At 41.9% G+C, this 27,735-nt stretch overlaps 1 long non-coding RNA gene across 4 annotated transcripts; it reads right to left on the minus strand.

Annotated features, from left to right (window-relative positions):
• Positions 1-10,396: 10,396 nt before the first annotated feature.
• On the minus strand, positions 10,397-27,649 carry LOC128119702 (uncharacterized). 4 transcript variants are annotated; one of them, XR_008221635.1, is made up of 3 exons: positions 27,607-27,649; positions 18,063-18,175; positions 10,397-16,135 (listed from the first exon to the last, which is right to left on the minus strand). It is a non-coding gene; the product is annotated as an uncharacterized LOC128119702 (long non-coding RNA). The 4 variants fall into 4 exon arrangements; XR_008221633.1 differs by having other exon boundaries at positions 27,487-27,648; XR_008221634.1 differs by having other exon boundaries at positions 27,401-27,648.
• Positions 27,650-27,735: the final 86 nt, after the last annotated feature.

Raw genomic sequence — 27,735 nt, forward strand, 5'->3', positions numbered from 1 at the left:
GGGCATTCCTTTTCTCTGAGATGAAGGTTCCAGGATGCGTTTTCAGGGAAGATGGAATCACCATCATTGTTCTGCCGTTTCCCTCAGATGCCAGGCTGCTGTATTTTGGAGCAGCGTGTCCTGAACCCCACAAATAGGAGGGTAGTAAAAAGCAGTTTTGGAGTAAAACAGCTCCTGGATGTGATCTTGGCTGTGAATGGTTCACTTTGCCAAACCCTTCCCTCATTCTGTTTTTCAATGAGTAGGAGCACCTACTTATTAAGTACCTCCTGTATACTGCCAAGCTTTCAAATGTAGGAACGTGAGATGTCAGCTTCCTGAGAGAAGCTTGAGACAGTTCATACTGCTCTTGCTTCAAAACCAAAATTAAAAAAAAAAAATTTGATATGCTTGAGGGAAAAAACAAGACAGTTAAAGCTGGAAGATGGAGGGGTGACAGTTACAGAAACATGGAGCAGGAAGAAGGAATCAGAATTACACGTTGTCTTCTAAGAGTGACGGGAAGCCATTGGAGACCCTGAAGCTAGCATGGTAAATCATTTTGTTATTTGTATGGGTATTTGGTATTTATGTGTTCCCTGTGCATTCACTGCCAGAAGAGGGCGTCAGATCCCCCTAGAACTGGAGTCACAGTTGTGAACCACCTTGTGGGTCCTGGGAATTGAACCTGGGTCCTCTGGAAGAGCAGCCTGTGCTCTTCACCACAGGGACACCTCTCCAGCTACCATCATCTGAATTCTAATTTCAAAGGATCATTCTTGCTATTCTGTAAAAACTAGAAGCAGAGGACTCAGTTAGAAAGTTACTAGTTAAGAGGGCAGGAAAAGAGGGTGGCTTTTCTGGCTTCATTTCTGTTGCTGTGGCAAAAGCCCCCACAAGAAGCTACATAGAAGAGGAAAGGGTATATTAGACTTTCCAGGTTTGGGCCCATTACTGCAAGAAAGTTAAGGCAGGACCTTATGTCATCTCATCCATAGCCGAGTGGAGGAAATAAACAAAGGGATCCTTGCTTGCTCTCTTCTGCTTGACTCGATTTCTTATACAGGTCAGGTCCCAGCATAGGGAATGGTGAGGACCACGGTCCATCTTTCTACATCAACTGGCAGTTGAGAGAATCCCTCACAGACATGCTCATAGAACCAACCTGATCCAGACACTTCCTTATTAATACTGTCTAGCTGTTTGCCAACACTAGGACTCCGAGGTAGCATCAGTTGTACCACTAAGGAGAAGAAACCTATGGAAGTGAAACTGGGGAAGCTGACAAGCTGGATATTGACACCAGATTGCACCCTGTAGGTATTGCTGGAGCATATCAGAGAGGTTATGGCCAGTGTTACATGTACATCGAGCATGACCAGGGTTAACATGGTGTTGCCAGCCCACATGCTTTTCAATTACTATATTTCTTACAAGGGACTCAAACATGAGTGACAATGCAGATACCTCTGCAGAGGGGTCAGTATGGAGGGCGCTGTAGGACTGCCTATATAGCTCCCATCCATGAAAAATTCAGTTAAGGCTGAATCCTTCCGTATCCTGAGAACTAATGCTACTGATTGTAGTCAGAAGTTTTCCTGTCCTGACCACGGCACTCCGTCCCAGCAGCTGCTTCCAAATTACCACACAGAGACTTAATATTATTTATAAATGCTCAGTCAACCGCTCAGGCTTGTTACTAGCTAACTCTTACCTTTAAATGAATGCATATTTCTATTTATGCTTTGCCACGTGACTCATGACTTGTTACCTCATTTTCTACACATTCTGCTTGCTTGGTAACTGGGTGGCATTTCCTCTGTCTCCACTTTTTTTTTCCCCCAGAGTCCTCTGTTTCTAGCTGTCCTGCCTATACTCCCTGTCTGGCTATGGACTTGTCAGCTTTTTATTAACCAGTGAGAGTAATACATATTCACAGTGTACAGAGGATTATTCCACAACAATTGATAGTTAAAATCTAACCATTACAGTGGCCTTCACTACAAGTGGGGATGGCAGAAATGAAAAGTGGATGGACAACAGATTTTGTGGATGAATCTGTTGTAACTTATTCATATATTAGCAATGAAATGGAAGGGGCAATTAGGATTCTTAGGGACTTGGGCTTCAAGATTCTGGGTTAGAAAGCAGTGACATTTATTGAGACGGGCAAATGGAAAGACAAAATCATGTCAGGCTTATTACCCTTCAAATACCTTTCAAAATGTATGCCAAGCAATAGTTATGCACATGAATCTGACACACCTGTGAGGTGTCTGGACATGAGGTGTGCATTTGCAAATTACGACACAGAAGGCATTTGAAGCCACAAGAAAGGAAGGCATCTTTTGGATGAAAAAGAGGGACAATCCAGAGCATTTGTTGATCAGGTGAAACAAACGAGCTCACCAAATGTTTGGTTGGTAAAGGAGGGAATCCATAAAGGTGGAGACCATTTTAAGAAATGGCCCATTTTATTGAAGGCTGTGAGGATGAGCTCTTGTGTGACTCTGAGTGAACTGCTTCATTTACACTCAATTTCCCCATCTGAAAATGAGTACAAAAATAGTGCTGTACTTCATAGTGTTGGGAGTATTAAAAAAAACATAAGGTATATGATGTCTTATGTGACTGGCTTATATTAAGTGATAAATGGCAGTTATTATCTGTCTATTGGTGTTGAGTTCTGAAATCTATAAGGTGGTATATAAATATATCAGGGGAAATGTATATACATTTACAGGAAAAGTACTGAATAACAGAGATCTAATTTTACCACATTTTGCAAATCATTCTTTAATGTTCCTTTTAGTCTTTGTGTCTCTTTAGTTCTCTGGAGTCAGGGCTTAAGATACAAGAATTCCTTCCTCTGTGGATAGTCAAAAGTTGCTATGACAACTGACTGGAAATGAAAGCTCTCTATTTTATTTATCTGAAGATGACGTGTTTAGAGAGGGGCAGAAGCAATTGCCATAAATGTTGCCTTTAGAAGAGGACATGCAGGGGCCATGCTCCTTCCCATCTTGGGAGTATCCTTTTCTTTATACACATGCCCTTATATGCAGTTATCCAGTTGTGTGTGTGTGTGTGTGTGTGTGTGTGTGTGTGTGTGTGTGTGTGTGTGTGTGTGTGTGTTTAGACAGAGTCTTACCCTTTATTTCCAAATGGCCTTGAGCTTAGTTAGGATCTTATTGCAACACTTTTCAAAATAATGGAATCACAGGTGTGTGCCACCATACCTGATTTCTTTTATGCTTTTAATAATTATTGAGGTCTCTTATTATATGGTCTGTGTCTTAAAAAAATTTTATAAACTAAAACTTAACAATTAAAAGTTAACTAAAAGCCGGGTAGCGATGGCACACACCTTTAACACCAGCACTTGGAAGACAGAGACAGGCAGATGGATTTCTAGCCAGACTAATCTGCAGAGCAAGTTCCAGGACAGTCAGGGCTACACAGAGAGCCTGTCTTGAAAAACAAAACAAAACAAACAAAAGAGAAGTTAACAAAATTATTCACTTTAAACAGTGTTTTTGCTACGTTAACTTATAAAAAAACTGTCAAAAATGATAAGAGTGACATTCACTTTTCCTTTTCAACTGTTTTTCAGCCACTCAATATTTCGATATTTCATTTGGGAATTATCTAGTTATTCATCTCTGTGGCAAAGATAGAGCTGTTTTACAAGCATAATGCTAAACAAATTATTTCCCTAATAGCTGTTTTGATGCACGTATGTGTTAAATAGCCAGCCTGAGGAGAATTCACACATGCTGTTGTGTTTGATACATTTGAAGTGATGTTGGAACAATTGTCTTTAGGTCAGACTTATAAATCTATGGCTAATGTCGAGGGCAGCAGTCTATTGGGATAAATGTACTCCAAAGGCCTCCCCCCTGCTCTTAAACATCAAGGACCATTTTATTAGAGTTTAAGAGAAAAGCAAGAGGGCTGGGGAACTGTAAATCTTGGCAGTCGCTAGGAGGAGGAGGATGGAGAGGAGGAAGGAAAGCATCCTTTTCGAGTCAGAGTCCATGAAAGTGAACGTGTCAGCAATGGAGGTCAGCAAACACCTCATGGTAGGTGATCCGAGAGAAAGACTATCCAGTGTCAGAACAAGCATACTTAGAATTTTAGCTAGGATCCAAAGTAGGGACAGAAAGTCAAACAGGAAACATTATACTTTGAGTCATAACTCAAAAAAACAGGCAGGCAGGCAGCGAAGGTCTACAAAGGCACTGTATCCTCATGTCAGTTTTAATAGGAAACAGCTGAATTCTTGTGCCTGATTCTGTGCTCCATCTATTTTGATGTGTTGTTCTGGTTAAAGTACAAGGTAAATCTGGCCCCCGACACCAATGTAATTGGAAAAGGGTGAATATTTTAACATCTGTTGTGACCGTCCTCTGAGCCATGGAACCTCCAGCTTGGGGAGTCTGGCTGTGACCCCTTGTAAAAGGATCATTCCCACCTGTCTTGTTGACTGTTTTACATCCAGCCATGGTGGGATGAGGGGCATCACAAAGATTCTTGAGTATCCAGTTGTTCTGGACAACCTGTTGCATGGGACTCTACTTTAATTGCATGTGGTTTGGGGACAGGGTTAGAATATACAGGCGGGTGGGTGAGGCCACCTAAAGGAGTGGGGGAGAGGGGGACTCCATCTATGTGGCTACAGGTGTGGCCTGTTGCGGGGAGGGGAACATATGCACCCTTGTAAGTAACCCCTCATCTATACTCTGTAAGAAAGCCCAAAAGTGATTGGTTCCCCAGAGTGAACTTCAGCAGAATCATGGCTCCGTTTGTCATTGGGACCTTATAAGGGATAGATGTTGCTTATATCTTCAGGTGGAAAAGAATTTTAGCAACAAAGTCTTCTTAGGTAAGTGGAGTCTTCTTCCTACTACACTTTCTAGTGGCAGTTTAAAGGAGAGCTTTGTCACAGCGTGGAATCGGAAACTGCACCATACTGTTACATTAACATCAGTTTATGTAGCTTGCCCTTTGAATAGCTGTCATCCCTGCATGACTCTGTAACCTTATGTATTGTTTGCAGATCCTCGAAAAGCTGACATATTTCATTGCATCAGAAAGTGCACACCAGAAGATTGGGTATGTAGTTCTGAGGTAGAATGTTGGCCTCAGATACATAAGACTCTGAGTTCCATCCAAGCACCACAAAATAAATAATCTAACAGTTACATCCATAAATATCATTACTTATTTTACTACAAAAACTTTAAATATGGGCATGGAGTTAAGCTCATGGTGGTTGATAAAAGTTTCTCAAAAATTCTAGTTTCCATCTTAAAGCTCAAATTTTGTCATTGGGAATAAAGACCAGTTGTTTTCATTGAAGTGATTGTTTTTCAGGAAATAGTTACCAAATGCCTAAGACCAAATAACCACTGTGTGTGGTTGTTTTTTGAGACAGGGTTTCTCTGTGTAGCTTTGGAGCCTAGAACTTTGGAACTCACCCTGTAGACCAGGCTGGCCACGGACTCACAGAAATCCACCTGCCTCTGCCTCCTGGGTGCTGGGATTAAGGGCGTGCGCCACCATCACCTGGCCAAATAACCACTGTTTGTCAGCACCCTTTCTTTCTTTCTTTCTTTTTTTTTTTTTGTATTGGTTTTTCGAGACAGGTGTAGCTTTGTGCCTTTCCTGGAACTCACTCTGTATCCCAGGCTGGCCTCGGACTGTCAGCACCCTTTCAAGAACTCAATAACACCAAGGTGTTTCCTTTAGTCAACCATCACACTTGCTGAGTGTGTACAACAGAGGTGGTGTCTGCTCTTATAGAGCATCAGCACCAGGCAGGATCGTCTAAGGGTGTAAACTATTGTGTCCCACTCCAGGAAGTTCAGGGTAAGTTCACTGATGCCTTATCAGACCCTAGGTCAATGATTCTCAACCTGTGGGTCACAAGCCATTTGAGGGTCAGATGACCCTTTCATAGGGGTTGTACATCAGATATTTTGCATATCAGATATTTACACTACAATTCATAACAGTAGCGAAAATGACAGTTATAAAGTAGCAATGAAATGATTTTTTTTTGGTTGGTGGTTACCATCATATGAGGGTGGCAGTGTGAGAAAGCTTGAGAACCACCAGGGGATTGATTCTAAGACTGCAGAGCAGTGCTTCTGACTTTTAGCTGTGGGCTTGTGTCCTTGGGGCAGAATCACTGTTCACTCTACTACTCTTCAGTTTAGTCACAGTCTCTGGGGGACCCTGCGGTGAGCTAAATGCGGCCAGGTATGTGGCAGGGGAGGCCCTGGGTGGAGGCCCTGAGAAGCCACTGCTTGAAGCGATGAGAGAGAAGCCTGGATTGTGTTGAAGATGCTAAGGTGTGGGAGATGCCAACATCAGCATGGCTACTAGAAATATAAGTTCATAGCCTCATCCCAGATCCTGAAACAGAATGTGTTTTAATCTTCTGATTTGTAGATCTCAGAATCACTGGTACCTAAATAACATCTCCATCCCAGATTATTTTTGAGGCAAATATCAAATGGTATCTAGATATATCTCTTTATTTAAAAAATATAACCACATACCACAATGTCCTGTGAGGAGAGTTTATAATGCCTTATATCAAATATCAAGCTTATTTCTTTCTTAGGTATTTTTAGCATTGCAGATCAAGTCCATGGTCTCACACATGCTATTATTTGTAATTTTTAAAATAGTTTGATTCAGCCGGGCGGTGGTGGCTCACGCCTTTAATCCCAGCACTCGGGAGGCAGAGGCAGGTGGATCTCTGTGAGTTCGAGGCCAGCCTGGACTACCAAGTGAGTTCCAGGAAAGGCACAAAGCTACACAGAGAAACCCTGTCTTGAAAAACCAAAAACAAAAAAATAGTTTGATTCAGTTAAAATAGGATCTGCATATTGCATTAGGTTGATTTTTCTTTTTCTTTTTCTTTTTTTTTTTTTTTTTTTGGTTTTTCGAGACAAGGTTTCTCTGTGTAGTTTTGCGCCTTTCCTGGAACTCACTTTGTAGACCAGGCTGGCCTCGAACTCACAGAGATCCACCTGCCTCTGCCTCCCAAGTGCTGGGATTAAAGGTGTGTGCCACCACTGCCTGGCTAGGTTGATTTTTCTTATTTTGAGAACAGACTAAGCTGGGCAGTGGTGGCAGACAGGTGAATCTCTGTTAGAGACCAGCCTGGTCTACAGAGCTAGTTTCAGGATAGCCATGGCTGTTATACAGAGAAACCCTGTTTCAGAAAATGAGAGAGAGAGAGAGAGAGAGAGAGAGAGAGAGAGAGAGAGAGAGAGAGAGAGAGAGAGAGAGAGCAGACTATGAAGCCAGGCTGCCCTCATACTTGTGATCCTGCCTCAGCCTCCTGAGTCCTGGGGTTATATGTAAGTTACTGTTGTACCCGTTTCTCGAAACCCCCAGAGACCACCAGCCGGTTTCTGATGCAAGCACATAAGGGTCCTTTTATTGTCAGGTTCGAACGTGGGCCACCACCAGGCAGATGGAGGGAAATGTGATGGCAGTGGGGCCAGAAGTAGAGGGTTTTTATAGGGAATTACATGCTTTGGCAACTTGGGATTGGGTAGAAGGGATACAGGGCAAGGTGATTTTTTGAAACTAATGGTCTAGACTTTTGGCGCGAAACCACATTTGAAACTATTGGGTTAGACTTTTGGCGGGGAACCACAACTTGCTCAGCAGAATTATCTGGACTGCTCAGCAGGAATATCTAAGTAGCTTCAAGGGCCATAAACTGCAGAAAGAATATCTATGGGAGCATACTGCCCTATATCGGTTCGAGTTGTTGTGGTACATTCCTGAGGTCCTTTCTGGGACTGAGTACAGCAGGTGGTCTGAGATGATGGCCCTACCCTAAGATGGAATCTTTATTGCCTTCACACTATCAGATTGTGCTTGATATGTTTCATTTTTAATATACAATGACTATTTTAAAATGAATTTGCTGTTGATGCTTTTGAGGAACTGGACCATTTGTCTCTTCCCCACATTCAGCATCATTTTGTATTGACTGTAATGATTGTAATGTTACTGTTAGTTCAAGAGCCTTGATCTACGGGTTTGATGGGGAGGAAGCAAGTGTTTCACAGAGAGGCCTATGACCTTCTCATCTCGTCTTTGTGTGTGCCATTTTGTTGTTTCTTGCTATTAATGGTGATTGGTAGTTTCAAGGATTTGATGGCATGATTGTCCTGTAGGGACTTTCTCATCAGCCCATGGTGGTAAGTGTGTATTGTGATGATTCTCCTCCAGTCATTCCATAAAAATCTTTTCACAAAAGGTCTTGAATACCTCTACAGGATACTGTGGGAATGGGCCAACCCAGGCATCCAAGGCCCATGGTCTGATTATTTTTGATACCTAGATACTCAAAAGATCGTGTCAGCTTACTATTATAGTTATAGCTTATGAGAGTAAGGAATACAGGCTGTGGAAGTTTGAATGTAATTGGCCCCCATAAGATCATAGGGTATGGTACTATTAGGAGGTAGGACTTTGTTGGAGTAAGTATGACTTTGTTGGAGTAGGTATGGCCCTGTTGGAGGAAGTGCATCACTGTGGAGGTGGGCTTTGAGTTCTCATATATGCTCAAGCCAAGCCCAGTGTCTCAATTCACTTCCTATCATCTGAAGGTCAAGATGTAGCTCCTTCTTTACTCTCAGCTCCTTCTCCAGCACCATGTCTGCCTGCACGCTGCCATGTCCCTCCATGATGATAATGGATTAATAGACCTCTGAAACTGTAAGCCACCCAATTAAATGTTTTCCTTTATAAGTGTTGCCATGGTCATGGTGTCTCTTCACAGCAATAGAAACCTGGCTGAAAAAAAAAATCGATTTCCCTGGTCCCGAGTCTTTCATTATGATAGACATCATTGGCAATTGAAGTATTAGGTACTTGGACTATTATATAGAGCTATATATACAGTAAGAAAGTTCAAATAAGCCTCAAAATTGTCTTCTACCCAAGCTAAGAGAGGAAATAAAGAATACCATAGGGGAAGTGCAAGTGATTAGTACCACTCTAGAGCATACAGACTGCATGCAGATTATGGCAGCAAGCTTAACCAAGCACTAAACCCAACTGGAACTATGCTGAGCATGCCGGAACTGCTAAGGCAGAATAGGGCTTCAGGCACATGATTTATGAACAATGATTTGGTGAAAGCATTCTCTCATATTTAAATCAGAAGCAAGGACAGTAAGTTCATAATCTTGTAAAGACAGTATTTCTAGCTTTGTTCAAGGAATATATTAACTCTGTAACCTCTATTACAGTATAGTCTGCAGAGGTCTGGACATCACACTAATACATTGTCCTGCTAATGTAATGATTGAGAAGGATGACAAGAGGTCACTTATATGGCAGAAGCCTTGGTATACCCATGTATTCAGAAGATATAAGATAAACACTAAGAAAATCAAACAATTTAACATGAAAAGCTTATAGAGTTCCAATAATCAATGGTAGGTGGAGACATTCCCTAAAAAGTAAAACACAATTTACTATGCCTCATACATAATAGTGGGATCTGGAAATGACAAAGCCACACAAGAATATTGCTGCTTATTTAAAGCACACCCCAGAGCAACAAAGGGCTTTGTAGCAGTCAGTGTAGATTTTCATATACGTGGGAGATCACAATACATACCTCTCAGGATTTAGAGCAAGGCAATACCATCTCTAGCAGAGGATTTTATTCCTTTCAAAAACCATTCTTGGTGTGGTACCAGACTCTGGCAAAGACAAAAAGAACCTTGACCATGGGGCACCAAGTTATTATATGTATTCATTATGAACTAAGTCATAAGGTAGATGGGCCCAGCAGCAGTTCATGGTAGTATGGAAATGTACCATCAAGCATGAATCACCTGCATGATCGTGTGCCCCAGATCGTGTACCTTTTAACCATGTACTGTGTTTACCAGCACACCTTCCCCAAACTGCCCTGGCTAAGAGAGGCTGTGCTCAGGCTTCAATAAGCTGGCTTGGTATAGAAAAGGGAGCTATGGTCAAGGGTGACCCTAAAGGACAGTAAGAGGGAATATCTTCCAAAAGAGCAAAGCTTTTACCCAAGAACTGTTCGTTCACTTTATGTGGGATGAGAGTAACTCTGCTGTGAAGATTCCTGGCCAATGGCAATGGCCTAGCCAGAGGAACAACATCCCAAAAGAGAGGGCTGGAAGGTCATAGACAATTAAGTGAGGAAAACAGGTATAGGAATGGAGATAGGAGAGAAAATACAGAGGTGAAGTTTTTTTAATTATATTATAGTCAAATATAATGGGTTCACATATTGTTGAGCGCAAGCCAAAATCAGCAGTCAGTATATAAAAGGAGTGGAGAAAGATTACTTGTGATAGACAAGAGGGAGCACAGGTGTTCTTTCCAAATAAAACACTTCCAACAAAGACAGCATGGGAATTTTATTCAGAGAGCCTATACATATTCATGTAAGGGGTGGTCCAGTACTAAGCATGCTCAGTTAAGGAGTACATTTCTGGAGGAAAATTAAATCCTTCATGATTTAAACATTTAAACATTTAAACATTGACATTGACTTTTGCATCAACTTGTCTTAGCAATACCCTTTGCTGCCCATCTAGCCTAGCCATTACCCATCCAAAATGTCAAAGTTTCAACCAACAACCCCTCTCAATGGTACACTAACATTCCAAATGATGTGGAATTGCATGGAATTTTGAACTATGGCACCCAACCTGTCGAGTTTGGAATAGAGAAATATACTCGATGGGTGTCCCGGAACGGAACGAAACTTTGCTCGAAAATCATCCATGCCATAGAGGTGGGGATAGATCTACACTTGCTGGATAGTTGTCTTATGACACTATGTATCCGACACACTTCTGAGGGAAAGCAGAAGGCATTCGAGACAAGTGCAGCCCACTGATACTTGGAGGCTCATGGGCTAATGCTGAAGGTGTTGGATAATAAAAATAGTAATCTCAGTGAGTTCTTTGCATTAACAGGCCCCAGCCGAGGGACAAGGTAAGCTTTAGTAGCACTGATGAATAATCTTGGAGAGCTTTGATGAGTTGGGCAATATCTTTCCTTTTGCAGTCTTTGCCTTCCCAAACTTGTGGTCAGGGACAGGGCCTGCCTTGAGAAAGTACAGAGGCAAATTGTGATCCATGCAGAGCAAGGGGTCACACAATACCCACAGAGCTGGCAGACTCCAGGATGTATGATAACTGTTTTTGGGATCGTGAGAGTGAGTTTTACATTTACATTTCTATTTATTCATCAAGGGATCAGTTTAGAGGCTGGGCACGATGCCGATGACATTATTATAACAAACACTGTTTCTCAGGCAAGATTCTCTGGGCTCTTGATTGTTAAAAATGTTTTAGACCATATCCTCGGTAAGGAAGAGGATCACATCTTACTTCACCCTCTAGTTCAGACTGTAAAAGTGTGAGATGAGGTTGAGAGCTTTAGGCTTGCTCTGAAAGGTTTGGCTCGCCACCACGAATATGCACCATTTGCTCAGAGAATGAACTTGTCAGGGGTAAATAACTTAGAAGGATTATTTCTGCAGTTGTCTGCAATTGCCCTGGGAGTAGCAACAGCACCTGGTGGAACCTTGGCAGGCATCCCAGTGGGTGAGCAGTACCATCAACTACTACAAGTAGCTAGTGGAGCTGATGTAGGTTGCAAGAGCACGTTGAGGAGCAAGAAATCTATCAATTAGGTTTAGACCACGCTGAAGCCCAGATTTTGCTTGATTTTCACAAGAAGAAACATGAGACTGGAAACCAACAAGCTGAAATCATTCTCGCCACAAAACGTGAGAAGCTTCAGCAATTAGCCTCAGCTATAAGCAACAATAATCAAAGGGTCATGTTGAGCCCAGGGAGTCTTGCAGCCTCAGAACCCCTTCAAGCCCCTCGGGTTGCTCCGACCACCGTTCAGCCTCAAAGGAGCACAGGGATTACAGAGTGAGATTTTGAGGATGTCGAGGGTCAAGAGATGGATGACAATGATCAAAGTGAGTTGTCAGATCAGGACGAGACGCCCATGCCACGTTCCTTCTTTCAGATTTTGGATGCCGGATCTGAAAGTGATGAAGATAAAGGGCACTTGCCCCAGGAAAGATCTAAACCCAAGTTCTCACCCAAGATCTTACAGACTCAGCAACTCAGCCAGGAGTCAGCCCAGACCGGGCGTACTTCGGAACCACCTTGCTCCCCACTAAAGTACAACTATGGGAGACTTCCTCGACAGACAGTCGAATCCCGATCAGCCCCCAGCTCTCCAGGGTCACCGGCGGAGCCCAAGAACAACATTCCCCTACAGCTCACAGCCATGAACCCTTGACCACACATACTAGAGTCCCATACTCAAGACCAGTAATCGCCCATGCCGAGACTCCTCCTCCTCCGATTTATCCAACGCGAAGCAGTTCCGGTGCCAGTGCCGCTATCCCTCCCCTTTCTTCCTCCAATCCTTTCGATTCCATGGGTGCTTCCTCCAAGAGAGCCTCGACACGCCCTCCTCTCGATTTGGACCTTAAACACTGGATGTGACAGAGGCTGAAGACTGAAGTTGGGTCAAGACAAAAGGGATTCGGGCAGGGTTGTTATTTTGTTATAATACAACAGGGCGTGCCTGCAACTTTACCACTCACACGATTCCAAATTTATTGCCATTTTCAGGAGCCTAATTGCTTGATCTTACATGAGGCCAAGGCTAGGATACCCAGCAACAGTTTACATGCCTCCTGTGCTGACGGCAACCTTCTCAGTCAGTCCTCCAGCAAAACTCAGGAGGCCTGTTTAATTTTCAGGCACTTTCCCTTCTTTTTATAAACATCATCTCCTTGCTGGCCAAATTTTCTTACATAGCAATATTATTTTTGTATTATTAAGAAAAAAAAAGGAGTACATTCCCGAGTAAGCTCAGTTAAAGGTCATAATTTCAAAAGAAGATATAATAGACACATTCTGGAGCATGCTGAGCTCAAACTAATCAACTGACATGCCTCAAGGAATGCTCTGCTTACACCAAAACTTTTAGCTGCAAGTAAGGAAAGGATACCCCAAAAATGCATTAACATAAAGGGGCCTGTCTTGCTTAGTGGCTAATGACATGCTCATTCTGACTAGAACATCCATCGTGAAAGAGGAACAGAAGAAAATCAAACAGAGGATTCTATCAGTTGGTGTTAAGCAAGCTTTTGTCATGGCCTACTCTAGAACTGTCACTATAATGATATGTATGCAGTCATGTGAGCTACACACGAGCCACAACATAAATTCCCAGTTACAAAAGCCAACGCATCCCTTCATCTGTTTCTGAAGAACGTACTAGTAACAGGACCTCCATTGTGTGCCCAATATGGCATTATTAGTTGACAAAACGGGAAACCTGCTAGCAGGTCAATAACATGGACTCTTCCCATTGGGGAGTGGCTAGCGGTCCATTTTGACAGGGATAAACTAATTCTGGGTGTGGATTTGCTGTCTTGCCTTGCAGGGCCTTAGCCTCTACAATTAACACCTAGGGCCTTAAAGGAGGCCTGATCCACAGGCATGGGCTCCCATTCAATGGCGCATCCAAACAGGGGACACACTTCCCAGGAAAAAGATAATATGCGAACTCCTGACTGGGGGATCAGTAGGGTCATCCAGCCTGATAGAACACCAGGCAACCTACTGAAGGTGTTAGGGATGAGGAGAGACGTCTCCTCCCACACTCTCTCCAATTTCAAGTGCAGCAGCAGGCTCAGTTCTTGTGCTCAAGGGAAGAGGCTCACATGGGGGCCCAGGCGGAGCTAACAAGTGGTCAAGGCTACTTCAGCAGGTGAGAAGGCACAGAGCGGAGGGCGGGCTGAGCTGTGTGGCAGTGCCATCTGGCCTTCGTCTGCCAGCTTTCCTTCCCTTGTCTATTCCTGGGTAGTCTGGGAAGGTCTCCTTCCTTCCTCAAATAGGTGGAAGCTTTCTTAGAAGCCATTACCCACAATTCAGTCTGTTACAATTAGATGCACGACTATCTGTGAAGGTGTAACTCCCTGTAAGTTTTGGCTGTTTGCTAAGGAAAGGGCAACGATGTCTTGCACATGTTCCTGCAAGGGTGGAGGGTGGGGCTTCTGGGGCCAGCTGAAACATCTAGAGACAGGTTTTGCTTTTCCCAAAGTTCTCTTATCTGGTCAGCTTGGCTATTTCATACCCAGCTACAAGCCCTCTTATTTACCTTCCTCAGTGTTCCTGACCTTGCATTTAACACTAAAATTCATCTTAATCCTAACATTTGTTTTCAATGCAATAATGGTTTAGCTGAAGTGCCAGTTCAAAAGCAGGATTCCATAAGGATTAAGTGCCATCCTTCCAGAACAGTACATTCACTAACTCGGAGACCTCTAAAGGCATTGCCCCTACTAAGAAGAACAACACATAGTTCCAAGAACCAAGCAGAGGAATCAGAAGTGACCCCACTGAACATCGGTTCTACTGACTTGTTAGAGGACACTATTTCCTGTTCCCACAACTCTACACTTTGGAGGTATGAAGGTCCTGGCTTCCAAATGGGATGCACTTCTGCCAGGGACAACAAGAGTCCCATTAGACTCTTAAGTTATGGCTACTGTTTGGGCATTTGGAACTCTGGGTCCAGCTTTGAGCGGTCAAGGATTTCCCATCTTGGCAGTGGTAACTGAGCTAGATCAATAGGAAATCAAAAGGCTTCTAGGCAGAGAAAAACACATGGGTGATTAACTTTGGAATATTTTGATTCCAAATTGTGCCTGGGAGTACATGTTCATAAACTATAGAGTGAGATGTAAATGATCACCAATATAGACTTTTCATCAGGAAGGAGGATCTGGGTCCTACATGGTAAGCCCTTAGGCTTACTAGAGAAACAACCGGAGGAAAATAGAATCTGACAGACAGTGGAGTAGAATGATGGGCAGCGCTTGCAGCTGGAAGCTCCCTGAGTGACAGGAACTGTAGTTTGCCTTAAGAAAATGCGTTCTCAAGAGGATAGGCCCATGGGGATCATGGAGGAGCCGCTTCTGAAAAAGACAGTGGTTTAAGGGAGCCCCTGCTCGGATGACAAAAAGGAAGAATAGGACTGAAAAAAACCATGAAGAAGACAAGAAATACAGCTACAAAAGCTTGTGAGGTAACAAAGGTCAGGAAATGATACTTCTGAAGAAGATAAAGTAGATGACGAAGATGAAAGATCCAACTAAGAGCTCTGGATAAACTGTTTCCAGCAGGGTGTTAGAGGACTCAGCCTACAGTGCTCTCTGATGACAACAGGCCAGGACTGAGAGGGCAGAGACGGGCAGATCCCTGAACTCCCTGGCCAGCCAGCCTATCGGAACTGATGAATTACAGGGTCAGGGAGAGGCTTTGTTCTAAAACATGAGCTGGAAAACTGATGAATGACAATGTCCAAAGTCAATTGCTGTCCTCTACACCCATGTGCACATATGTGCAGATATGCACACATGAGCAGGCACACATACCACACACAGAACTATCTCTAGTAGAAACTAATAATGGCATGGTTCGTGTGCAAAGATCAAGACACACAATACAAATACCAAAACTGCCAGCGAAGCTGGCATTGCTGAGAAGCAGCTGCTCTGCAACGCTACGCTAAGAAAACATTTCTTAATGGTAATGTAGAATTTCCTAACAGAAAAATATGAAAAACTCTCTGCAACAAAACAAAACAAAAAACCCAACCAACCAACTAGCTCCCCCCCAACCCCCACACACCCTCAGCAAAAAGTTCAAGACTATCCACTAAAAATATGGCTAGCTGTGATGGTAACACTGTGGACATGAATCACACTGACAATGAAGTGTGACCCCCAAAGCCTGCACAGGAAACCTTAGGGTGGGTTTATGGCAAGGTTACTCATACTGGAGGCTGAGATACTTCTCTAAGTTCTAATGTATCTCTCCTGCTAATCAGAGCAAAACTTAAAGGATGTGGTGAAATTTCCCCCAACGTTTCCAAGTGCCTTCTGAGGTCAAAAGAAGAAAAATCTTGTAACTCAATCAGAAATTCGAACACTGGTGCAGGGTGGAAAGTCCCCTCGTCTTGTTTGCCAGGCTGGAACTGAACTCCTGAATTTTAATCTCCCCAAATTGCTTATTCTGTATGCAGCATCCTGGTTGAGAGGAAAAAAAGAGAAAAGAGAAAAACATCAAAACAGTCACCTTGGCATATACAAATTATTTCTGCCTTGTGTGTGTGTGTGTGTGTGTGTGTGTGTGTGTGTGAGAGAGAGAGAGAGAGAGAGAGAGAGAGAGAGAGAGAGAGAGAGAGAGAGAGAGAGAGCGAGCAAATAATTAGCCAACAGTCTTCCAAGTGGTCTATCTTGGGGATTCACCACAGCCTTTAAGCTACAAGCTATAAACTTCCTGGATTGCTCCCCACCAATGGCTGAGCATAGTACTGTCTGTTCAAAACTGGGACCTCTTAAGTTATATTCCTGCACTTTGGACTCTCCTTATTGACATGGCCAAGGCTTTCTTGGAGCTTTATTGTAGGATCTACATCAGTCTGAAGGCTCTCCTGCTTGACTTCTTTCTCCCTTGTATTTTAAACCCCATTTCCTTTAACCAATACTGTGCATGCCTAATTCTATCTTGCTACTTCTCTCAGAACTCAGACTCAGTTCTGTACTACAGGATGTCTGGTATTCCTGGAATCTCCTAAAATGCTATAGCATCAGTCCCCAATCTTGATGAAACACCTAATTTATAAAACACTTTTTTTTTTCCAGGTGGAAGGTTTATTACTAAAGGGAACAAGGCAGGGGTGGGGGGGGGAGAAGAAGGTGAGCACTACCTTTGGCAAAAGGGAGGAAAGAGAGAGAGTGAAGAGGGAGTTTTTTCTTTTTTCTTTCTTTCTTTCTTTTTTTTTTTTTTTTTTTGGTTTTTCGAGACAGGGTTTCTCTGTGTAGCTTTGCGTCTCTCCTGGAACTCACTTGGTAGCCCAGGCTGGCCTCGAACTCACAGAGATCTGCCTGCCTCTGCCTCCCGAGTGCTGGGATTAAAGGCGTGTGCCACCACCGCCCGGCTTCTTTTTTTTTTTTTTTTAATGCCGAATGCTGTTTATTGAAGGAGGGAAGAGGTCTTAAATACAGGCTTACAGCACAATGGGAGAACCCCAGAGGGCAGAAGTTCGCTACCGATGTTTTACAATCTTGTATCTAAGCTATTAACGCCCATTATGCAGGATACACAGACAAGGAACTTCCCTTAAGCATTCAGGAGGGTGGAACCCGGCAGGGAATTAGCATTGGGAGGATATCAAGGTCAAGGTCAGCAAGCAAGGCAACAGTTACCCAAAACGGGGGCCAGGGACCTACAGGTCCCCCTTTTACTAAAAAATGAGCTTCTGACTTAGGTTGCGTGGGCAGTCAGCAGGTCACCTTACCCGTCATGGAGACGTCTGCCCAGGCCACACAGGCGCTCTGTCTTAGGTTGGTGAGCGTCCCCCAGGCATTACCCGTCTCTGAATACTCATTATCATACAGGCTCAATCGTGTGTGAGTTGCAGAGTTAACTACTGCCAAAGATCTCAAAGTGGCACTGGGCTTGCAATCTGTGTGTTCGACACAGAAAAGACCAACAGAGGTCCTATCCCACCCATAGCCAGTAGGCTAAAGGCAACTGAGCCATTCCCTTCCTTAACGAGCCTTACTGCAAATTGGAGTCCTTGTAAGATGGTATCCAAAAACAAATGGAACTTGAAAAACACTTCTTTTGAGAACAACTCAGAGTGTGATTATTAAGATTGTGAAATTTTAGAGTTGGAAGAAATCTTATAGATTAAAAAAAAACGAGAGAAGCTTGATCACATCCTTGTTCTTTATTCTCTCAGTTCTTTTTTCTATTCTAGTTCTAGTTTCTTCTAGCCTAATTCTTGATCCTCAATTGAAATGAACAACTTTATATAATAGGTTGTAAGTATCAAAGAGGCTGTACAGCTTCAGAATTTAGAGAAAAAAGTCAGAAAGCAATCGTCTTCATGGTAAAGTAGGAAAAATCAGTATATAGTGGATGGAGACATTTATATAAATAACCTACCCTTTGAACTCTGCATAATGTTTTGTGGTTACGGTGCTTTCCAAGTTTAGTCTCAGGAAGATGCTCTATGAAAATGGAGGTGCTGTAAAATAACCAATAGTAGATAGCATCATCTACAAAAGAGCAAAGAACTTTAGTTTACAGTTGTTTGATAGGTATATAAAAGTGATTTTTTAAATCATGGTAAACACAACTTTATCTACTCTTTCAAAGAACTCATTATTTGGAGTATGTCTCTTCATGGAGGACATTACTCTCCAAGGGACAAAAATTTGGTTTGGGACAAGCCCTTTAGATATTACCACAATTTTTGTTCCTCCTCGGAGTCACAGTACAGAAACAGATATTCAGTCTATTTTTGTTTTAGGTTTTCATGGTCACATGGTGTGTAAAATAGGGGTGTGTGTCAGGGGTAAAAATGCCTCTGAGCATTAATTATGAAAACAGAGAAATCTGGTCTAGAGGAGAAAAAGGGAAAAAGGAGAGAAGATGAATGAGAACCTGAGGGAAAGCATAATTATTAAAGAGAATGAGGGAAAGAGGAGCTAATAGATGAAGGGAAAATGTGTGTAGACTTTAAGACAAACATCCTCTCATTTTCCACTGAGCTATAGAAAACAGAACTTTTCCCCCTTGACATTCCACAATACACACTACTCCTCATAGATTATTTCTGTCCCTGGCAACAAATTATTAAATGTGAAAAGTAATATTGTGATGCCTGCTCTCTGTTGAAAGAATTCTTATATCCCACACCATTCTGTGTTTTGCTCAACTACTCCAAATGTCCTTACTTTTTCTTATTTAAAATTTAAACGTAAAAGATTTCCTTATTAGGTTTCTCAAGTCCCATTATTTCATGAATTAGTAATATGAACTTTGATTGATAATACAAAAGCCTTTAGTTTTATAGCATTTACCCCCATTGATCTGCCATAGTAGACTAGCTTATTTATTATTGTTTGGGCACTTTTTTTTCCTGCAATTTGAATGTATTCCTCAATATTTAGTGTTATCCATCTGGGATTGGTTCCCAGATGCTTTATGGATAAGAAAACTTACAGATGCTCAAGCACTTTCTATAAGTTGTATTTGTCTATAACATATGTATATTCTCCTATATCCTTTAAAATTAGGCCATATGTGTGTGTGTGTGTGTGTGTGTGTGTGTGTGTGTGTGTGTGTGTGTGTGTATATATACATATACATACACATATGTATATAATCTTTGGCTTTTTGAGACAGGGTTTCTCTGCATAGCCCTGGCTGTTCTGGAACTTGCTCTGTAGGCCATGCTGGCCTTGAACTCAGAGATCTGTCTGCCTCTGCCTCCCAAGTGCTAGTATTAAAGGTGTGCACCACCACCCCCTGGCTCTAAACATATACTACTTATTGTTATAGTTTGGATCTTTCATTTGGGAAACAGTGGCTTCCCAGTGTGGTACCATGAGGAGATAGTAGAGCCTTTCCAGGGTGGGGTCTACTGGGAGGTCTTTATTATGGGGAGCGTGTCCTGAAGGGGACAGCGGAACTCCAGCCACCACTTCTTATGTCTCTCACTTCTCACCCATGAACTTGAGCAGTTCTGTTCAACTATGTCAGTGCTTCTAACCTTCCTAATGCCTCACGACCCCTTACTACAGCTCCTCATGTTGTGGCGACCCCCAACCAAAAATTATTTCCGTTGTTACTTCATAACTGTCATTTTGTTACTGTTATCAATCATAATGCAAATATCTGTGTTTTCCAAAGGTCTTAGGTGACCCCCATGAAAGGGTTGTTTGAATTCCAAAAGGGTCGCAACCTACAGTGCTGTGGATGATCAATGGATAAATAAAGCTGATTGGCCAGTAGCCAAATAGAAAGTATAGGCAGGACAAGGAGAGAGGAGAATTCTGGAAAGCAGAAGGCTGAGGCAGAGAGATGCTGCCAGCCACCATGATGAGAAGCAGATGTTAAGATACCGGTAAGCCACGAGTTCCGTGGCAACTTATAGATTAATAGAAATGAGTTAATTTAAGATATAAGAACAGTTAGCAAGAAGCCTGCCACGGGCATACAGTTTATAAGTAATATAAGTCTCTGTGTGTTTACTTGGTTGGGTCTGAGTGGCTGCAGAACTGGTGGGTGAGAGAGATTTGTCCTGACCGTGGGCCAGGGAGGACTGGAGAAAACTCCAGCTACACTACAGGTTGAGAACCAATGAATGATGAGTTCCTTGCCATGGTGTGTTGCCTCACTAGCAGCCCTAAAACAGCAGGCCAAGTGATTATACACAACAATCCCCCAAACTGGAAGCCACAATAAACTCTTTTCTAAATTGATCACCTCAAGTTTTTGTTATAAGCTGACACATATATAATGCCTACTACAATATAAATACTAAGTAATTAAGGAATGACAAACATTTTGGATGTATTCAGTACAGTTCATAATTTTTTCCAGTTTTTAGATTCAAGGTTGTAGCTCTGGACATCCTGGAACTTGCTCTGTAGAGTAGGCTGGCCTCATACTCAGGGCCTTTAACTCAGCCTGTCTCTGTCTCCTATGCCTGGGATTAAAGACATGTTCCACCATACCTGGCCATGATTATTTTTTAGTATCAAAAGATCAGTGGTTGGTATGACTGTGTTTATCATGTTTACCCCGTGTAGTGGCATTTTTTTAATGAAAAGGTATATAAATAGGTTCAATTTAAGTTAAGTTAGTGCATATAAATGGGTTTCATTACAGCATTTTCATATATTTGTCTGTGCCATTATACTTCATTTATACCTACCTCTCTCTGTCTGTCCATTCTCCTACTCCCCTTTTAAAATTCAAAAGTGTGTGTGTGTGTGTGTGTGTGTGTGTGTGTGTGTGTGTGTGTGTGTGTGTGTAAGTGTAAGAACATGGTGTGCATGCATGGCACACATGCAAAGGTCAGAGGCCAACTGTGGAGTCTGTCCTCTCCTTCCACTTTCAAGTGGGTGCTCGGGATCAGACCCAGGGCTCCTGTGGCAAGTGCTATTACTGGTGAAGCCATCTTGCCTGCCTTCTACTTCCCTCTTGCTGCTCCCCTTCATCTCTTCAAAGAGACACAATCTTTTCAGATGGATATTTTCCATCTCACAGAATCCATGGACATCAACCTATTGGTCCTGAGGGCTGATTTGTGCTTCACTTTCCTCTGAGAGTGGGGACACTAAGCATTTTCCTAACGACTGGTCAAATTACTCGGGTATCTTGATATCAGGAAGGGAGTAGCCTTCTTAGCAGTCATTAGTATTTCAGCAAATTGAAAGGAATAATTTCTATTAATACTCTTAAATATATAAGCTATTGTGGCATAGTTAGTATAGAATAAAATGTACTTATCTTAGATATTCAGTTTGTGAGTTTTGACAAGTGTATTATAACTATCACCTGAGACAAAATATCGAACTGCTTAATCATTAAGATCCTTTAGACTCTTTTCCTACCATGTTTCCGTGTCTTAAAGTCACCTTGAAATTTATAAAACTTCTCTTTTTCTTGGATTCCATATGAATAGAACCAAATATTTGTGAGATTTATCCATCTTATTGGGTGTATAGACAAGTATGTTCCTTTTATTGCTGACTTGTAGTCTAGTGTGTGACTGTATAATTTTCATATTTTAACTGTGTTCCTGTGATAGTTAAGTGATTACTTTTTGTTATTGTGAATAAGGCTGTCCTAAACATGTAGTTTTATTGTGAACTTGAATTTCAGTTTAGTCAAGTAATTGAGATTAATGGCTCATGCATAGGCTAGATTGATGTTTAAAGAAACTGTGAAACAGTTTTCTAATGTATGTTTCACTAACACCAGCTATGTGTGAGTTCCAGCTGCTGTATATCTTCACTGACATTTGGGTTATTCAAGACTGACTTTAGCTTCTCAGTATGTGAAATGGAATCTACTATACTTTAAATCTGCATTTCTTGTGATTAAAGATTATTGAACATTCTTCTTTGTTTTGTCAAGATACTCATAAAATTTATCTCTTAATCATTTAAAATTTTAGGTTATTTACTCATTTTTCATTTTTTGAGACAGGGTCCCATATAGTCCAGGTTGTTTTCAAAATTTCTACATAGCATAGGATGATTCTGAACTCCTGATCTTCCTGCTCCCACCTCTTCTGTTCTGACTCCAGGAGTGTTTCACTGTGCTTGGCCCCTTAATCATTTTAAAATTTATGATTCAGAAGTGTGGAATGTATTTATAATGTTGCACTATAACCCATCTCCAAAACTTTTTTTCCATCCTGAACAACTTATACTTTGTACTCATTAATCAGTAACTTCTGCTTTCTACCTTCCCCAGAGTTGGCAACTATTATTCTGTGATTTAACTAAGTAACTCTTAAGTGGAAACATTCTATCCTTCTGACTGGTTATAGTCTATTGTATGAATAGCTACCATCTTCGGTCCACCCATGTTGTAGCATAGGTCAGAATGTCCTTTATAACAGTAAACAGTATTTTATTGTATGAATATACCATGTTTCACTTACTCATCCATGAACAAACATTGTGATTGTTTCCATGTTTTAGCTGTTTTGAATAGTTTTGCTACAAACATGGCTCTTTGAGATTCTGCTTTCAACTGTTTTGGGTATACACTACAAGTGGAATACTAGATTATTTCATAATTCCATTTTAAAATTTTGAGGAACTGTCACCCTGTTTTCCAGAGTGCTCTTACAACCCCACCAACAATTCACAAGAGTTTCAATTTCTCCACATCCTCACCAATATTTGTTATGTCCTGGTTGTTTATTAGGTGCCAATAGTAGTCATTCTAATGAGTGTGCAACGGCAATTCATTTTGATCTACACTTGATTCATGGTACTGAGCATCTTTTCATGTGCTTATTGGCCACCACCGGGGGAATGCCTATTGGAGTGTTTTATGTCCCTCTTGCCCCTTTTCTCAGAATGGGTCTCACTATGCAGCCCAGGCTGGCCTCAAGCTCACATTCCTGCCTCCACCATTACCACTTGCAGCTTTTTTGTTTTGTTTTGTGCTGGGACTACAGGGGCACACCTGTTTATGGTGTCCTGGGGATCCAACCCAGGGCTTTGTGCGTGCTAGGCAAAACTCCATCAATTAGGCTTCACCCCTAGTTCCAACACTCAGTTTTTATGTTTATTTTCCAATTTTTCAAGTCTTTGTGTATGTGTGTATGCCTATGTGTGCTCAGGTACCTGAGGCGGCTACCAGAGGGCATAGGATTCTCTGGAGGTGGAATTACAGGCAGTTGTTAGCTGTCTGATGTGGATGGCGGGAACTGAACACTGGTCCTCTACAAGAGCACTGAGCCATTTTTTTCAGCCTTCCAGCCTTTTAACTGCATTGTTTTTGAGTTTTAGTGCTCTACATATCTGGGTATCTTATCAGATACATGATTTACAAATATTTTTCTCCTAACCTATGAATCAATTTTTAACCATTGATAGTGTCTTTTATGCACGTGTATATGAGTGTGCAGGTACGCATGTATGTATGCATGTGTGTGTAGGCCAGAAGACAACCTTGGGTGTTTGTGTGCCAGTATGATACTGTTTTTGTTCCTATGACTCTGTAATATGATTTGAAATCAGATACTGTTTTTTTTCTCTAGCATTTCTCCCTTCAGGATTGCTTTGACTATCTGGGGTCTTTCATATGACCATGAAGTTTTGGATTTTTTTCCTTCCCTATATCTGCAAAGAATGTGTTTGCATTCTTTGATTTCATTGAACCTGTAGACTACTTTCCTAATATTAGTTCTGATGACCCATAAAATAGGTTTTTACTTTGTCCTTTAGGGTTTTCAACTTGTCCACTATTTGAAAGTTTTATTTTAGAAGTTCTTACCTCCTTGGTTAAGTTTATGACTAGGCTGTTTTGTTTTTGATGTAACTCTCTCTTACTTTTCTTATTCTCTGTAGCACAAAAGGTTTGGATTTTGATGAGGTGACTTTTTTCTTTCATGGTTTGCACTTTTGTGTCACATCCAAGAAAATGCTATCTGATTCAAGATCATGAAGATTTCTGGTTATGTGTTTTTCCCTAAGCATTTTATAGTTTTAGATATTACATCTCAGTCCTTGGTTCATCTGAAAACACTTGTAACTGGAGTGAGGTAGATTCCCAACTTCCTTCCATATGTGGCTGTCTAGTTTTCCCAGTCCATTTATCCTTTTTCCTATTGAATTATCACCACTTTTACAGAAAACCAACTCACAAATATACATTTCTGAACTCAATTATGTCCCACTTATGTATACAATTTAGGTTTATGACAGTACTCTCTTTTGTGTGTGTGCATGTGGTACATGCATGTTTGTGCATGTATGCCTGCCTGTGCCTATGTGTGGAAAATAGAGGTCTATGTTAGGTGTCTTCCTCTATCAATTTCCATCTTGTTTTTTAAGGGGGTCTCTTACTAAAGCTGGGGGTTGCTGTTTAGCTAGACTAGCTGGTCAGTGAGCCCTTGGGTTACAGATGTGTGCTGCTGTGCCTTGTTTTTACGTGGATGTTAGGGATCTGAATTGAGGCCTTCATGGCTGTGCAACAGAAGCATTTTACCCATAGATCCATCTCCCCAGAACTGTCTTCTTATAGCTTTGTAACAAGTGCTGAAACCAAGAGCTGAGTTTCTAATCTATAGACACTTTCTTTTTGCTTAATTGCATTGATTAAGGTCTCCTGGGTCCTTCACAAGTGCGAAGACTTATTTTTTCTTTTCTTTCTTTTTGAGATAGGATCTTGCTATGGTCTTGAACTCACAGGCTGAAGGTACATCACTGTACCTTGTTTTCCTAAGTAGCTGATACCACAGGTGTGCACCACCTCACTTGATATAGAAACTTTTGTGTTAATGCTATGCATGATTTTAGTGGAAGCAGATTTTCTATTTCCCCATTAAGTTTTCAAAATATGATAACCAATCTACTCGAGGAAGTTCCCTTCTGTTCTCAGCTTGCTGAGACTTTCTAATGTTAATGAGTTTTGATTTTTGTAAAAGATTTTTTTTCTGTGTCTATTGGGACTATGGCTTTGTTTTATTCCTGTTCCATTAATGTTATAAATCCCTGCCCCATATTAAATTTCATCCTCTTTGGTCATGGTATCTAATTTTCTATATTGTAAATTTTAATTTGATAATATTTTGAGAATTAAAAAGTCTGTTTATGGAGGATATTGGTATGTGATTATAAATGTTCTTGACAAATTTTGGTACTAAGATTATGCTGAACTCATGAAACTGGAGAGTATTTCTCACTGTTTCGTTTTCTGAAACAGGATAGGATTGGAACTCTTCCTAAAATGTTTGATGAAATTCACTAGTACAGCTACATGGGCCTGGAGTTCCTTTTGTCAGAAGGTTTTTGATTATAAATTGTTCTAGACTGAGTTACTTAAATGTTTTATTTCTTTTGTGTCAGCTCCTGTCTTGCCTCCTCCCCTTCCTTCCCTTGGGTCGCACACAGGCTAGCAAGTGTTCTGTCACCGAGCTCTATCCGCAGCCTCATGGCAGCTTGGGAAATCTATTACTAGCATAAGTAACCCAGGTATCTCTCTAAAAGCTACATAATTCTATTAGTACTGGGACTATAATAGTGTGCAAATTTACAAATACAAAAGCAAATGACAGATAAGAAAATGTGTAATATATAGCAGAAAGATGTATGCATGTTCAGAAGGAGCAAAAAGAATCCAGTGGTAGAGGGAATTCCAGGATAGTGTGATAAATACTATGAGGGGCACAGAGAACACAGCAGGGGGGTGTTAGTCCAGGAAGAAAAGTAAGAATCAAGACACGCAAGTGGTATGTTTTCTTGCAGATCTACAGGTAAGTTAATCAAATCTACGGGAAACGAACACCTAGCAAACAAAACCATCCTAGACCCAGGTCCCAAGGTCACATAATTGTGAGGGCCTGCAGTCAACTGGTTCTCCTTTCCCTGGTACATCTTTAATTAAAAATAAAACATGACTTCACTTTCATAAAACAATACATGTATGAATTAAAAATCCCAAACAGGGTTAAAACATCCAAAAGATAGAAATCACTCTCACATTCTTTTAGATTTTTGTACTCATATATATCAACATACATGTATTCATATTCTGTACATTGTGATCTGTATTTTGATTTTATGCTTGGGCAAATACAACCCAGATTCTATGGGCATCTGTAATGGAATGTTTTACTGGGTCAAGAGTATTCTATTGCATGCACAAACCTCTCAATTTTTATTATTTAGGTGTTGAAATTTATACTTGATTTTCTAAGAGCTGTATGTTGGGATTATTTTTCGTCTTGCAAATGATACAAATGTACTTTTCTATGGCTATTTTCAATTTTATGGGTCTATTATAGTGTTTGTTATTTCTTGTAGTTTACTTCAGGGTTATCAATATATCCACCTTTGATTTTCTACTTAAAAATATTTTTAGTTATGTGTGACTCCATGTGGGTACATGCACATGAGTGCAGGTGCTCACAGAGGCCAAAGGTGTCAGATTCTCCTGGAGCTGTAGTTACAGGCAGATGTGAGAAGCAGGACCTGGGTTCTGGGAACCGTTGGAAAAGCGGGAAGCGCTCTAAACCACTGAGCTATCTCTGCACCATAGATTTTCTCCTATTTTTAATGGTTTCATCTTTTTCTTTAAGTATTTACTCTGGTGTGAGAGCTCAAGCTTTTCTTCAAATGCTAATCATTTCTCCTGTTATCTTTCCCTCACTTACCAGTGATTCTTTAATGGATGCTTTCACTGGTTACTACTGTTGACTTCAGGATCTGGGAAAACCGTAAAACATAACTGAATCCTCAGAACTCGGGGTTAAGATACTCTATAAACATGCTGCAGCACTTGATGTAGCAGTGTTCGGTAAATTGCTACGGTCAATGTCACACAACACACACACACACACACACACACACACACACAGGATGTCTGGTTTCTCTGTTCTGATCGTGAATGTGTCTCCCACGTTATCTCCTTGATATAACCCACCCCTAACAGTCTACTTCGGATGCCCCTCCATTTCAACAAAAAATGCGACCGTTCAGTTACCATTCTACTTGAGAGGCCGGCTATGAGCAAACATAAGCTATGCTTCCCGATGCCCTCTCGACGCAGGACGCCTGCTTCTCCCACGGCCTACCCTGAAACGCTGAAAGCCTAGCTAGCTCGTCTCAGCCTTTCCGTTGCTAATATTGCCAAAGCTGGCACCGCGTGTCAACTTTAGCTTACAGCCCGAAAGGCCAGGGGCTCACGCTGTGACTCCCTCCGAGGAGGCGAGCCTCCAGGATGAAACGGGGACAGGAGATCCTGACCTGACTGTCCTGGTGGCGAGCTGGGGGCGACTCTGCAGAAAAGGAAAACGTGAACCAGAGTGGCACTAGAGAGTCCCTCAACCCACCGGTGAGACCGGCTCCAGGACACGAGTGTCCGGGGCGCGACCTGCCGTCGCCCCGGGCTCGCGGGCTTTTTGGACGCGGCTCACAGGGACGTCCCAGAGCAGCGTTGCCACTTTGCCCACCTTAGCAGCAGCAGCAGTCGCAGCAGCAGCCGCAGCCGCAGCCGCAGCCTCTGCGGCCCTGGCAACCGTCGCCGGCGTCCCTGCCCCAACGGCTCCGGCCGGGGCGGCGCGCGGCGCTGATGACGTAGC

Source organism: Peromyscus californicus, unplaced genomic scaffold (assembly GCF_007827085.1).
Source record: "Peromyscus californicus insignis strain IS unplaced genomic scaffold, ASM782708v3 Scaffold_24__1_contigs__length_46423439, whole genome shotgun sequence".
Taxonomy (NCBI): domain Eukaryota; kingdom Metazoa; phylum Chordata; class Mammalia; order Rodentia; family Cricetidae; genus Peromyscus; species Peromyscus californicus.